The sequence below is a fragment of the Magallana gigas genome, chromosome 10 (genome assembly GCF_963853765.1).
Source record: "Magallana gigas chromosome 10, xbMagGiga1.1, whole genome shotgun sequence".
In the NCBI taxonomy this organism is placed as follows: Eukaryota; Metazoa; Mollusca; class Bivalvia; order Ostreida; family Ostreidae; genus Magallana; species Magallana gigas.
The window spans coordinates 35,772,177-35,785,077 of NC_088862.1; the positions used below are offsets into that span (position 1 = coordinate 35,772,177).

General features: G+C 30.8%; 1 protein-coding gene and 1 long non-coding RNA gene across 6 annotated transcripts in view; both read right to left on the reverse strand.

Annotated features, from left to right (window-relative positions):
- The window catches only part of LOC105332837 (uncharacterized), a 302,923-nt gene that overhangs the window by 100,052 nt on the left and 189,970 nt on the right, over positions 1-12,901 (reverse strand). The window lies entirely within an intron of this gene.
- On the reverse strand, positions 3,525-9,977 carry LOC117683858 (uncharacterized). The gene is made up of 6 exons (XR_010710225.1): positions 9,863-9,977; positions 9,575-9,625; positions 8,482-8,589; positions 8,179-8,291; positions 7,458-7,571; positions 3,525-3,656 (listed from the first exon to the last, which is right to left on the reverse strand). It is a non-coding gene; the product is annotated as an uncharacterized lncRNA (long non-coding RNA).

A 12,901-nucleotide genomic window follows, 5' to 3' on the forward strand; every position in this document is an offset into this window, starting at 1 on the left:
TTGAAAATATCCTTCTTTTATGATTATCTTTTTTTTTTGTGCATAGCGTATCCCCTCATTCATATTGACAAAATCGCAAATTCGTTTGTTTCTTGGCATGTATATGTCAATTTTACTTAAAACGTTCGGGGTTATACATACAAGTCCAGGACCAAATTTGATAAAGGCTGCATCGTTCGAGCTTATCATGTACACTTGATTAATCTTTGTTCCGTATTTTTTTGTGATAGATGTTGATGTCGCGATATAAAATTTCAACGTCAGGATACTCGTGACATCAACAAATGCACAGCACATTAAAGACAAGATATTCACAAAAGCAGGACATTTTCAATATGAATAAAAAGACATTTAGATTAACATTTCAACGTCAGAATAAATTTAAACACGTGTGCATGAAAATGTGCATAATAAGCATAACTTCCCATCATTCATATTGAGAAAAAATCGCGTATTTGTGAGTATCTTACCATTTACTTCTTAAACCTCTAACAATAAGTTCCACTTCAAACATTCAAGGTTATACATACATGCCCAGGACCAAATTTGATAAGTACGACATCGTTCACACTGATGATACGGACACCGTGATCAATACTAATGATTTGAATTATATCTATATCATCGGGAATGATAAACCAAATTGTTTACATTTGCAAATATGTTTTCCTAATTGAAATATGATTCTCTCTGTGAAGAGGTCACTATGAATACTGCACGGGCTTATCGTTTGAAGGTTGTTCTATTGTTGACATACTGTCACGGTTATGCTTATTTTTTTTTTTTAATTTTTAACTATTTTTTTTTTTTTACTTTTTTACAACTACCAAGTATAGTGATTTTACGAAATGATTCATCTGAGTGTAATTTTAAGCTGCATGCCTCGAGTGAACTGAAGACCGTGACGTGGAAATTAATGTATAATTAAACACAGTTTGATCTGATTATTTTTAAAGAACCCTCCACATCCAAATTTTAAGGGAAAATGGTATTTGATGCAATTGCTTTTTATACGTCATCGCCTAATTTTTCTTCGAATTAAAATTATATCCCTTTTAATTTCGCCTCAATTAAGTAAGATTCTAACAACTATATTTTGACTTTTTTGAAAGCATCATTCAAAAGGAGTCAAAACGGATACACGTAGACATCGGTATTATCTTGTAACTTGTGTTAACAGTACATGTTTGTGCAGTGTAAAACCTCCCGTCTGTAAAGAAAGCCCCGACAGGCTGATTGCTTCCATTCCAGGCCACCAAAGTGAAAAGATATATTTGGAAATGCAATCTTATGTACTGAGCATTGTGCTACACAGTATACAAAAATAGACACAAAGTATATACTGTATATCGGGTTATTTTCGCCGCTTGGAATTGTTGCCTTTCTACATTTGCTGCATACAATCTTAAATTCGCTATCTTTAAAGAAAGATCATTTGAGACATTGGAATTCGTCCACTCTTACATTGATCTGCTGACAGCGAAGGCGAAAGAGGTTAAAATAAAACTAGGCGAATATTTCTCTATATACAGTATATTATTAAATGAAGAACTTTCAATATCGATAAAGCAGTAGCATATTTTCAATGTTTTACTTCAAAACCTGTATAATAAAGAAAAGTATACCTTTTAAGTGCTATAAAACAGTGCATTATAAATATACATATCAAATACTGAAATGACATCGGTTAAAATCCCTAGGTATATGAAGTATCTACAACTTAAAACAAACTATTACAACTAAATATTTGCAAGATACTTATACATGTATTTATTTGTAGAACCGATAAGCTTTCTAGAGGATGCGTTAAATCGTTGAACTAATATATTTGTATGGGATTGTGTACCTTCTGAAAATGTACCACCCTTAAACTACGAGTCGATCAGATTCTTCGGCAAAATAAGGCAGGGGTTATCTGAATTACGACAATTTTAGGAGGTGGTTCCCTTAAATCATCCAAAGATTATCCCTTAGAATAGAATATGAAAGGGTCTCTTTTATTGCTTTCACTTCTTTATCAACATTGCTGATTTCTAAACTGTTTTCTCTTAAAACGAATTGTATTAATTAGCTCACCAAATATGGATATGATAATTTACGCTAAAAACATTTAAAGATGAATTAAACAGTTGTACCTTTCCTTCCACCAAATTGAACCCCCTTGACGAAATACACATGTTGCATGTTTACTGTTACGTCATATATAATTTTTTTTTATCACACTCACTTTTAAAGTATGTCGCGGGTTTGTTTTCGTCATCAAATTCAGTACTCAACTTACACAACTCGAGTGGCCGTTCTGCGCACATTCATTTATATGATGTCATAACGGAGACTTCGTAAGGTTTCCTGCTTAACTTTTTCTAACGCCAAATGCCCTGAGTTATAGTAAATTTATCCGATTTATTGCTATGGTGTAAATGTCATAGTAGTAAACCATAATTAATTTGCATGTGCGAATCATACGTAGGAAATGCAGATTCGAAGCAATACATTATAACTACGTAGATTATTGCGTGGACCCTGAGGTCCACGCAGAAAATATATAAGCGAGGTTATTCCGGATGCTATGGGGAAAATTCAGCCTGCGCATGAGCTAGCCTGGTTCCTGTGCGTAATGGGTAGCTCAGGGAACCAGGCTAGCACACGTTTATATGAATCGGGATCGGGATTCCATGCCATAAGTTCAAAGCCGCTGTAATTGTAAAGTTGTCGGTAAACAGTACAGAAAACAAAGTGTTCCTTTTAAAGAAACTATCAGCATGTGATATGAACTGTTAGTATTTTGAAATAATTTATTGCTATGCCGAAACTACATCATCCACCAAATAGCATAAATTGCAATGTTTTGTTGTTTCCGAATACACATGTAACTTAATTTAACGTTTATAGTAGGCGAGGCTAGAGTACTTCCCGATCAAAATTTTTATAAGGATTTAAAAAATAATTGAATAATTATGTCACTGTATAAACATTTAAATCTCAATAATAATGAATCAAAATATATTAATTCACACAAAGCTGTCATTGCATAGTTAACAAAGTAGTGCGAATCGTAATGTGTGCGCAAATAGTAGAATTCGCCAAATGCCTGATACTTTTCATGCAATCCTTATTTATAGCTATATCATAATCATTTTAGAAGTATGAACCTTTTAAATTCTGAGATAAAAAGTCGGGCTGTACATTTACGTAATTCAACGTATAAATATAGTGGTTAAAAGCAGGAGGCTAGAGTCGGTGGAATTCCTGGTAATCTTAAAGCTTTCACTTTTTTTCGTTGGAAACATTAGAAAAGTGAGTGTCAAAAACAGCACCATCAACAATAGCAAGTTTAAGGCGGTATTGAATAAATATAGCTTAGGTAAATTTGATTAAAAAAATTATATAAAAAACTGTAAATCTCAAAAAAAAAAAAAAAAAAAAATTGACAAATTTTCAGGGTATGTTTTCATGTCAGAATTTTTATGGGATAAACCAGCGACCCACCTTAAATCTAAATAACAACAAAATACCTAGTTAGAAAAGCAAACGATAGCATACAACTTTGACTGTTTACATGAGCAGTTATTGACATGAAGCTTTAGTCTCCTTTGTTGTCGCGTGCGTCAGTCTTCGGAGCTCGTCTTTTCGACCCCAAACCCAACTCACCTTTCCTAAAAAAATTATATCAAAGACAAAATTAAATAAATACACTGTTAAGTTCTTAAGTTCTGAAACGATTTAATTGTCGATTTAACCACTCTTCTATTTTGTTTACTTTCTATTTGATATTTGTATATTTTGATGATATCTTAAACCAATTAATCAATTATACTCTGGCTTAATGCTGTGATTTACATTAAAATATTGTTTTAAAGGGACTCAACGGGACTTAGATACGATTTGAGGTAAACATTTTAAATATTACATGTCCAGTTTTAGTATTTATCTTTTTTTGATAAATATATGTATTTTGATTCATGAAAATGTTAAAGTAAAATATTGAAATACAAGCAAGATACAGAGTCCAGGTTTTTTTTTTGTTATTTCAACAAAAAATGATTGAGTCTAATTATTATATGTAATGTGTGGTATTTGTATGAGTTTTAATTATATATTACTCTTTGTGTTTTGTTAATATTATTCATAACCACATTTAATTAATTTTTCTTGTATGTCGTATTATTTAAATTATTTTTTTTTAACATAAAAGAATAGTCGATTTTCTCCTATGAATACTAAGTTAGTACATCTATAAACGGGCGATACGATTTAACATTTTTTTTAAATTTTAATTACTTGAACCATTTCTTTGGGTACAAATCCATAAAAACTACATTTTTCAGTATCTTTCCCTGTGATAACTGTACGTATCGATTATATATTATCGATCCATTAAATTAAAATGACGTATAATTTGGGCGCAAGAGGTGTTTGCTTATTTATATTCAAATATTTAATCGTAAAATTGCTGAACATTATATAAATATAAGTATAATAAATCTTCTTCTTCTTTTTTATATTATTAGGTAGTAGTTTCGGTCGGGGCGTGATGAAATCTATCATAAAGCCCTTCGGGCTTTACTGAATTTAATCATACCCGGGCCAAAATCATTACCTCATCATACTGAAAGCGTGATTCCTTCTTCCTTAAATATATATTATCAACCTCTCAATAGATGTACAATTAAAAACTTGAATAAAAAATAGTATACGGATTGTTACTTTTTGAATGAACATTAATAATAGTGACTAATAGTGAGTGTTTATAGCATGGATATCGTTTAATGTTACCATGATTGACGTCATATCTTCAAGTACATGTTGTAAATGTAGACTTCAAGATGTGTAAGCATATTGTTAAAGTTGATTTATTCTCAGCGAAAAAGGCTGGCATTAACACAAGAGGAGATATGTTTATGATTTGGACATGATCATTTGGATATAACTATATATTGACTAATGCCTAAATATCACAAGATAAAGGGAAAAGTAGCAGTAAGAAAATATTTGTTGAAAAAATACTTATAAATAATAGACGTCACTGGTATATACAGGAAAGTTTGCGACGCTAGCCGAAACATGAGTGATACTGAAAGATAAACCGAGTTTCTATCATCAGTTCGTTATCAGGAATTCGAAGTTAAGCAGATTTTGAAAAATTACATATTAAAGCACAAGTGAGGACCGTCATTCATTGACATATAGAAATATTTTGATAAACCACTTTGACCAGCTAAAGATAAAAAAAATATGCAGTACCTTACTGTGCTAGGCTAGTTTATCTTAATTATTCAATATACGGGCGGAAAAAAAAATCTATGGAAATTAAATGTTAACAGTTTGTGTACACAAACGAAAAATAATGATATATAAGTGCCTTTTGATTGTTTTCTTTCTTCTTGTTTTATTGAAACTATATTATAAGGGTACAATAATAAAAAAAAAAATATGTACATGCAAAATAAGATTGGAATCTGACTATATGTTATCTCAGTTTATTCATAACATAATTTTCTGTTTATATTTTTTGTTGTTGATAAGATGGTGTTAGTACCAAATGGCGCAAATAGGAATAATCTCTCATTTGAAAATATTGATTTTTTATGAAAGTTTTTAAACCAGAAAATTCAAGAGAAAAACTAAAAGAAATAACCAAATTTATACCCAGCACGAAAGTCATCGGTTTTTTTAATTTATATAGCAATCTTTGGTCTATTAAATTATGTTTGTAACAAGGTATCAATTTTAAAAACATCTTTATCTCAAAACACAAATACGTTTTCCATAGGAATAAGTGATTTGTCTTTTTCCCAAGTTCAAAGCAGATTACAGATATACTACAGTAGCGATGTCCCTCAAATTGAAATATGGCATTAATAATATCATTGTCTTCTTTATAAGTAAAAAAAAAATAGCATTATAATTATAAATCTGTTAAATGATTATTCAATATTTAGAATGTTAACCTATGGAGAGCGTTATTTTGTGTGTAGAGATTTTAATGAGTACACTTTTTAATTATTTTTCTTTTATATTACATTTTAAAACGTATTCCTACAAAGCTTTATTTTATCCTAAAGTAATTAAAGCACATTGGTACGCTGACCTACCTAACAACGGAATAATTCGTTATAAGTAAAAAAGTTTCATTTTTAAATCTTAATATTTTATATGTATTTTGTTTATTGTGTTCAATATATAGGGACTAAGCCACGATTTGAGTTAATTTGAATTTTTTTTCATGTTTAATGTCCTGAATGCTCAATTTAAGTGTAATTGAGGTTTTGTCAAAATTTGAAAGCCAAATATCGAGCAACAAACGATATACGGAAAACGAAGAGCCCTTTTATTGTAAACATGTCATGTATTTTGTCGAAGTAATGGTACTTTCTTTATTTTACATTATTTTGAAACAAAAATAGACTTGATCTTTGTTAACATGCCAACAACTTCTTTAATAAGTGTCTCGCTTGAAAATAACTTCTAAAATTCAAATGTTGGCAAACTATTCAAAATATACAAGTAAACTGATGCATGAGCATCAAAGATAACATTTTCACTTTCCATGCATAATAAAAGGACACCGTCCTCTAGTTTTGCAGTAAAACTACATGTCGATTAGTAATAAATATAACGTAGATTGTGTGTTGAAAATAAACATACCTAATGACTAACAACATATATATAACTGTAAAAACTCTTAAAGTATTTAAATTACTAAATGCACGTGTAACGCTAATTGTTTACCCTACTATTACTCTCCAACATCTTTAGCTCACCGATACAAAGTCGTTCCAACTTTAGCTCACCGATACAAAGTCGGGGCAACTTTAGCTCACCGATACAGAGTCGTGACAGCTTCATATCATCGATACAAAGTCGTGACAGCTTCATCTCACCGACACAAGGTCGTGACAGCTTCATCTCATCGATACAAAGTCGTGACAGCTTCATCTCACCGATACAAGGTCGTGGCAGCTTTAGCTCACCGATACAAAGTCGGGGCAACTTTAGCTCACCAATACAAAGTCGTGACAGCTTCATCTCACCGATACAAGGTCGTAACAGCTTAAGCTCACCGATACAAAGTCGGAGCAACTTTAGCTCACCAATACTAAGTCGGGACAGCTTTATCTCACCGATAAAAGGTCGTGACAGCTTTAGCTCACCGACACAATGTCAAGGCAGCTTTAGGTCACCAATACTAAGTCGGGGCAGCTTTAACTCACCAATAAAACGTCGTAACAGCTAAAGCTCACCAATACAAAATCGGGGCAGTTGATGCTATTCCCTCAGCGTCTATTTAGACATCCAGACTGATAAAATTGTTTAAATCCTTTGTAAACCATACTTCCAAATGCATACAAATTTTCACAGACAGACAAACAGACAAACAGATAGATAGATAGATAGATAGATAGATAGATATATAGATAGATAGATGATATATAGACATATTGATAGATAGATACCTTTATCGCAGAGTGATCCCTCCCATCCATTAACACATGTACAGGAAAACGACCCTTGATTGTTAATACACGCTGCTTCATTCATACATGGGTAATCTTTACATTCATTAATATCTAGGAAATATAATTTAAATCATTATTAATTTATACAGGGATTTTGATAACTTACTATCCAGAAAAACCAAATCTTATTCTACGCTTATTGATTTTGTTGAAACACAAGAAATAGCCTTTCTGGCCGATTGGGTTTACGAAGAAGATATGAAAAATGTATATTCATATTTCTATTAAAAACTCAATATCAGAGTGAGACCCCATTCCGCTTGGGTCATGGACTGATTAAACTATAAAGTTACCTAATTAAGGATGCATCTTCATAAATTACATTTTGTTCTTGCCAATAAATTTTTAGCAAAGATTTTTCTCCACGTGTTTTTATGTACAATTTCAAATCCTATTATTACTAGGTCTTACATTTTTTTGAATATAAATATATTTGTTATTTTTTTTTATACATTTCGATGCAAACTCTTGACAAATCATATAGATAGATAAATATATAGAGATAATGAGAGAGAGAGAGATAGATAGAGAGAAAGAAAGAGATAGATAGATAGATAGATAGATAGATAGATAGATAGATAGATAGATAGATAGATAGATAGATAGATAGATAGATAGATAGATAGATAGATAGATAGATAGATAGATAGATAGATACCTTGATCACAAAGTAAACCCTCCCATCCATTGAGACATGTACAGGTAAACTACCCTTCGTTTTTTCACATGCTGCTTTATTCATACATGGGCTATCTTTACATTCATCAATATCTGGTATTCAAAAAAAAAAATGTTTTCGAGACAACAGCATGTTAATATTCAGTTCGAAATCGATCTTATATGATAAATTTGCTTTGTTTTATTATTGTAAGTGTTTATTTTTTAAGACAGACAGATGGACACAGAGACAGAGAGAAGGACAGGCAGAGAGATAGACAGACAGGCAGAGACACAAGCAGACCTAAGTTACAGAGTGATCCCTCCCAACCAGAGGGGCATAAACAGGAAAACGATCCTTGTTTGTTAATACAGGTTGCGTCGGTCAGGCATGGCTTGTTTTGGCATTTATCTATTTTAGAAAACAAATACACGACATGTTTTTGTGTTACTGCGAACATGATAATTATGTCAAAATAAGTTGAATGTCATTTTTTAATCAGCACAAAAATATTATCTCATTTCACACTATATTCATAAACAATAGTCATTTAAAAGCAAAAGTAAAGTATGCATTTTGGAGAATTATTTTTAGTTTAGAATCTCTTTTAGACCAAAAAATGCAAAATGATTTATATGATTGAACTTTATCTGTGACGCAAACATTCAACATTTGATAGGATTATAACATGTTTTGTAAGACCTGATTATCATGTACAAAATAACAAAAAGAGAGTTTAATTAATAAAGACGTTAATTATAGATCAATTCAAATAAATAAAAACATTCTAATTTTTTAACCAATTTTTGCAATAATTTTTCATCTGAAACTCTTTGTCTACAAATTGACATCATAAACACCCAGAGTTATAAGTACTAAAAATCTAGACAATCATAGTTAACAAATAATCTTGATATTCATGAAGCTTTTATTTTAAATCAAATTGTAGTAATAAACTCCAAAATCATTATTTGAAATAAAAAATGAAACTATACATTTTTTTTTTTTGCTTTTTAACCAATGACAATATACTTTGATAAAACGAAATCGAGCAATTGATTGAATTTAAGCTTGAGGAATTATAGAAAATTGCCAATTTGGTGAAATTTAAACAATTGTGTTAATTTGCATGTATCAGTAGGCAATAAAAAAAAATAATTTAACAAAGTCTAATGCTAGATGTTATATACTAAACGGCGGAAAAACATGTCATTGTGAAAGAAAGATCATACAGAATATCGTTTTTTTTAGAACAGTAACAAATTGATAATCACTGACACTCTTTATATTGATGTGATTTTTTGTTGCATGCTGACAACAATGTACTCCAAAAATTCAAACTAATGTCTGGCGTAAGATAAACAGTAACATTTTTTATACATATCTAGACACTGACCTTCACCACAATTTCCCCTTTCACAATAAAAATCTTGTTCATCATTTTTTTCTGAAAATTGAAAAAAACACATGGTATAGGCTAACAATGTTGTCTTATAATTATATTATTATATTATATATTATATAAGTCTACCCAAATTGATGGAAATGAACATTGGAATACAGTAGACTTTTATATTTGTATATACTAAAAACCAACTTGGTATTCAAGAGTTTTAGGTTAAAATGCTTTTCATGTAGAACTTAAAATGCAAGAAACAACGATATTCTTAAAAACTGATGTTACCTTTGATAAACAAACCTAGCACTGTACAGAAAGCAATGAAGACAACAAAAAACACAACAAATACAACAACAAGTCTGTGTACAATCTTCGTGTGGTGTTTACTTCCATTACCGCCTGTATAAATATAAAAACAGTTTTTAATGCAATAAACAAAACTAATCATTTATCTATCAATCAATATAGAAAAATAGAAAGATAAACAGAGAATTGATTTTTTGGATTTATTTTTAAATTTTAATGCCAAGATGTGTATGCTTAATGTGACTTATGTGTGTTTTGGCTAATTAATATTTTACAAGACCAATCATGACAGTTTGCCGAGTGAAGCAATGGACCAAATCTAAAGGCGATGAAACCTTTCATAACATTCATAGTACAACTGCACGCAACAAAAATAAATTTGTGATTCAATCTGTAAGATGGAAATGAACATTGAAATATAGAATACTTTTATTTTTGTGTATACTAAAAGCCAACTTGCTATTCAAGAGTTTAATGTTAAAATGCTTTTTATGTAGAAGAACGAGATTCTTAAAAACCGATGTTACCTTTGATAAACAAACCTAGCACTGTACAGAAAGCAATGAAGACAGCAAAAAACACAATGAATACAACAACAAGTCTGTGTACAATCTTCGCGTGGTGTTCACTTTCATTACCGCCTGTAAAATAAAAAAAATGTTAATGCAATAAATGAAACTAATCACTTATCTATCAAACAATATGAAAAGCATAATAAAAAGGTAAACAGAGAATTGATTTGTTAGATTTATTCAGAAATGTTAATGCCAATATTTGTATGTTTTTTGTGACTTATGTGTGTTTTGGGTAATTAGTATTTTACAAGTCCAACCATGACATTTTGCCGAGTGAAGCAGTGGACCAAATCTAAAGACGAGGAAAACCTTTCAAATCATTCGTAGTACAATTTCACACAACAAAAATAAACGTTTGATTCAATCTCTATTTTTATAATCTTTTTGTCTTATTATTAAATCAGGATTATTTCATTTGATTTGCAGTTTGGAACAGAAGATTGTAAAATACAACTCTTGTTCAAAATGATCCCGTGATCATTAGGAAAAATAGGGGCACACGCTTTTTCCATCTTATTATAGATAATCAAATTTAAAAAGAGACGGTTTGTTTTTCAAATAATCAGGGAATAATTGGGAAGATTCAGAGACAATATTTTTTTTTATCTTATAATAGATAATCAAAATTAAAAAGAGACGGTTTAGGTTTGTTTTTTGTTTTTTATAAATAATCAATAAATATTTCTCTTTTGTGAAGATTCAGGATATTTTGTCTGCCATTGAACAAAATATCATCTTTTGAATGTGTAATAAAAAATATATTGCGCGGGGGTGTTAAGGAAGCATATGGAATCTGAGTTACATGTAATTCCGTGAAATGACAAATCTTAATTATTATGTACATATTCAAATACCTAAGCAACGAAACGTAGATCAAAAACAAATAAAAAATACTGAAGACAATTTTTTTTCAGAAATTAGTTTGTGTTACGTAGATTTACACATTGATGACGTCATGACTAAAAGTTGAATGTCGTGTGAATTTGATCGGAAAGCATTGTAAACATATTCAAAATATAACTAATCTAAGAACTCTGAAAAAGTATTGTGGTGTGATTTATTGAGAATTGAACATAAGAATACTGGGGGAGATGTTAGTTTTATCAATCATTCTCTAAAAGGTATGTAAATTTGCTTTTCTTTCTCGGCCAGGCTTTCCTCTGTCGTTGTTTACGATATAAAAATCCGACTAGAACAACACTACCCCGTATATATTGAACTTGAAATTTTATACGTATCGTTAGTTTGATCAATGCTTAAATTGAAAAGTGCTGCTAGAATCCCATGATGTGTGTTGTTTTGATGCAATTTGCCGTTTTCCGTGCAAACTATATAAAAGTTGGGAAGGTTTTACAAGAACCGGATGAATAACTTTTTAATAAGGAAAAACATAGGATTCTAGCAGCGGTTTTGATTAAACTGAGATGTTTTGCTTTCGCTTGGTATGTTTATTTTATTTTGGAAACTGCGGGGTAGTGTTGTTCTATCTCATTTTATGTTAAGGAATATACGTAAGCTATTTATAGTTGTCACGTGATAATACACTAATGTGGCAGTAATGTACTACCCGATTTTATTGCACTGACATCTATTTTAAAGGACAATACTAAGTTTTTGATCTTATTCAAAATAATTATTTTATTCCACGATTTTGAATATAACAGTCAAAATAAGACGCTAAATTGGCCATATGCTTCCTTAACACCCCCGCGTGTCGTTCGCATGTGTTACTTTTTAGAAGGTTCAGTTATGATTTACCTTCATATATTAATAGACAAGGATTTTTTTCACATCCTATTATTTTTGAGTAGATTATTTAGAATCATGTACATGCCCATGTTTATCTATTTGTATACAGTAATTTATTAACTTGGATATATTTTATTCTCTCAAATAATCATCAGCTGATTTTTAAATCAAGATGCGACTTTGATTGGACTTTGATTGGACAGTAATCAATGATTGCTTATAATGGCCAAACTATTTAATACATATAATACTCAATTATAACATAGAACAACACTCATTTTTATTGTATCAGCTACTTCTTGTATCCAACTGACTATCTCTTTGATTGGCTAATATGTCAGCTACTTCTTGTATCCGACTGACTATCTCTTTGATTGGCTAATATGTCAGCTACTTCTTGTATCCGACTGACTATCTCTTTGATTGGCTAATATGTCAGCTACTTCTTGTATCCGACTATCTCTTTGATTGGCTGATATATCAGCTACTTCTTGTATCCGACTGACTATCTCTTTGATTGGCTGATGTATCAGCTACTTCTTGTATCCGACTGACTATCTCTTTGATTGGCTGATATATCAGCTACTTTTTGTATCCGACTGACTATCTCTTTGATTGGCTGATGTGTCAGCTACTTCGTATATCCGACTGACTATCTCTTTGATTGGCTGATATGGCAGCTACTTCTTGTATC